Raw genomic sequence first — 3273 nt, 5'->3', positions numbered from 1 at the left:
CAACAACAACAACAACAACAACAACAACAACAACAACAACAACAACAATTTCACAAAAAATAATTGAATATCATTTAAATCCGTATTACGGTGCTAGAAAATAATGACAAACATTACTTAAAAATACATTACACCTCTACATCCTCGACCTACAGACTGATACATTAATCTTTTTCCTTTGTACGATTAAAATTAATAATAACCCTAATCTACTGCTTTGCCCCTTCTCTTTTGACGTTCTAATTCTTCAGCTAGATAGATATGAATGATACTTTACTAACAATAAATGACATTGATAGCTTAGAGATCGCACACTCTTTGGAATGTGATATTACGGCGCTTAATAAATATTTAAATGTAAAGAAATGTGACTTTACTGTGATCTCTCAAAACATTAGAAGTATCTATTGCAACTTTGACGACTTTTTACTTAATATTTCCCGACTCAGTTTTAACACGGATGTTATAATATTAACTGAATGTAGGATTAACTTGAACAAACAGCTACCATTGTTACCTAATTATTACTCTTATTTCACGACATGTCAGCGTAACCAAAACGACGGGGTGGTTATTTATGTAAAGAATACATTGAAGCATAAAACTACTGAAATTAATTTAGAACAGGCATCTTGTTTACAGCTTGAAATTTTGAACTGCATTTGATATGCATTTCAGGCCACACTATACCAACTCGTGGTAAAAATTGTCTGGACCATATCATGTTAAGGATAAACACTAAAATGCTTAGAGCAACAGTGGCTGTATTGAACACTACTACCACTGACCATTATACAACGCTTTTATCACTTACTAAAATTAAAAATAGTTACACTGTGAAAAAAACTAAAACAACTATAAACTTTGAAGAAGCTTTAAAACAATTAAAAATGAAAATTCTAGCAAGTCCTTTCTATTGTGATGACCCAAATAAGGTCATAAATGACTTGATTCACGCTTTGTCAGAAACATTAAATAATAACACGAAAATCACCAATATACCAAGTAATCACCGCATAATAAAACCATGGATCACACCGGGTGTCCTGCGTTGTATTAGAACCCGAAATAAACTTCAACTAAAATGCCGTAGTAATCCATTTGATGAAGATAATAAACGAATCTACAATAGATACAGAAATTACTGTAATAATCTTATAAAGAAGCTAAAAAGAAACTACGAAAAAGAAATACTAAAAAATTCAGTCAAAAATAATAAACTATTATGGAAAAATATTAAAAATATTACGCATACTAGTAACAATAAATCCACCAACACAGAACTGACGAATTTGAAATTGACTCCCTCTGCCTCTGCGGATTATGTAAATAAGTTTTTTGTTAATATTGGCAAGCAACTTGCTCAGCAAATACAAACACCGAATGATGAACTGAAAACTTATCTAAAAAACTTACCAACACAAATCAACTCCTTCGTTCTCCTGCATACTGACGAACATGAAGTAAACAGTATAATTAGGAACCTAAAATCGAGAAGTGCGCCAGGCTGGGACAATATCCCTACAGCATTTTTAAAATCTGCAAATTCCGTAGTTGTTCCCATTATTACCTATGCTGCAAACCTCTGTTTTGATAAAGGAATTTTTTCGACACTTCTTAAGTTGTCAACTATAACTCCTGTGTATAAGAGTGGAGACAGAGACGATGTCAATAATTACAGGCCTATATCTGTATTATCAGTGATATCTAAAATACTGGAAAAATTACTCAATAAAAGATTACTAGACTATTTAAATAAAAGCAATATATTGTCTGTAAACCAATTTGGTTTTCAGCGTGGAAGATCTGCGGAGGATGCAGTAATCTCTTTGAGTTCTCTGGTTACAGAAAAACTTGACAAACGTAAGAAATGTTTGTCAGTATTTTTGGACTTAAAAAAAGCATTTGACACTGTCTCTCTCTCCATACTGGTACACAAATTAGAAAAGACAGGTATAAGAGGTACTCTACTTTGTATATTCATTGATTACTTGACAAATAGGAAGCAAACAGTGAAATTAGATAACCACATCAGTAGGTGCGAAGAGGTTTTGTATGGCGTACCCCAAGGTAGCGTTCTTGGTCCTACGCTTTTTCTTATATGTATAAATGACCTATGTGATTTACAGATCAAGAACGCTAATATTTTCTCTTATGCTGATGATACAGCCATGGTATTCACTGATAATTCTTGGGATACTCTGAAGTCTAGTGCAGAACGGGGACTGGAGCGTGTAAACAGATGGTTAATTAACAATTCTCTTATCTTAAATACTAATAAAACAAACTACATCTGTTTTAGTATAAATAATGATACTCAGCCTAAAAATAATTTTCACTTAAAGATTCATAATTGCAAAACCACAGGTAACACCAGTAACTGCACATGCCCTTCTATCATTAAAGTTGCACAATCAAAATATTTGGGTGTTCTTGTGGACCAGCGACTCTCGTGGTATCCACACCTCGAACATGTCATTAAAAGAGTAAGAAAACTTAATTGGATTTTTAAAACACTAAGATATGTAGTGCCAGGACCAGTCGCTGGTCCGCGAGGCTCGTCATCTAGGGATATACTTAAGGAAATATACGTGAGTTTGGTTCAATCTGTATTGATTTATTGTATTCCTGTATGGGGTGGAGCTGCTAAAACTCGTTTTCTCGAGTTGGAACGTGCGCAACGCAATTTGCTTAAAATAATGTATTTTAAAAAAAGACGATTTGCCACTAGCAGTTTGTATCAACTATCAAATTTAGCCACTGTAAGGAAACTCTACATCACTCAAACTGTACTCAGACAACATAGGTCTCTAAAATATGATCTAAATATTTCGAAGAGGAGAAGGAAAGACATTGTGGCACAAGTACCAAAAGTAAATACAACATTTGCAAACAGACAATTCAGCAAACGATCGGCCCATTTGTACAATTTAATTAATAAGGAATTAGAAATATACGCCAAAAGTTATAGAGACTGCAAAAAAGTTACATCAAAATGGCTACAGTCGAAATCGTATGAGGAAACCGAAGATCTATTAGAACAGTTGCTTTAAAAACACTACTTTCCTAATCTATGGCAACAGGTTAACACACATACACACAGACACCCCCCCACACACACACATACATACATACACACACTCACACTCACTCACTCACACATACATACATACACACACTCGCACATACATACATACATACATACATACATACACACACTCACACTCACACACACACACACACACACACACACACACACACACACACACACAC

This window comes from Hyposmocoma kahamanoa, unplaced genomic scaffold (assembly GCF_003589595.1).
Source record: "Hyposmocoma kahamanoa isolate Upper Pololo Valley unplaced genomic scaffold, ASM358959v1 87, whole genome shotgun sequence".
NCBI lineage: Eukaryota > Metazoa > Arthropoda > Insecta > Lepidoptera > Cosmopterigidae > Hyposmocoma > Hyposmocoma kahamanoa.
Note: the sequence above shows the minus strand (reverse complement) of the source record.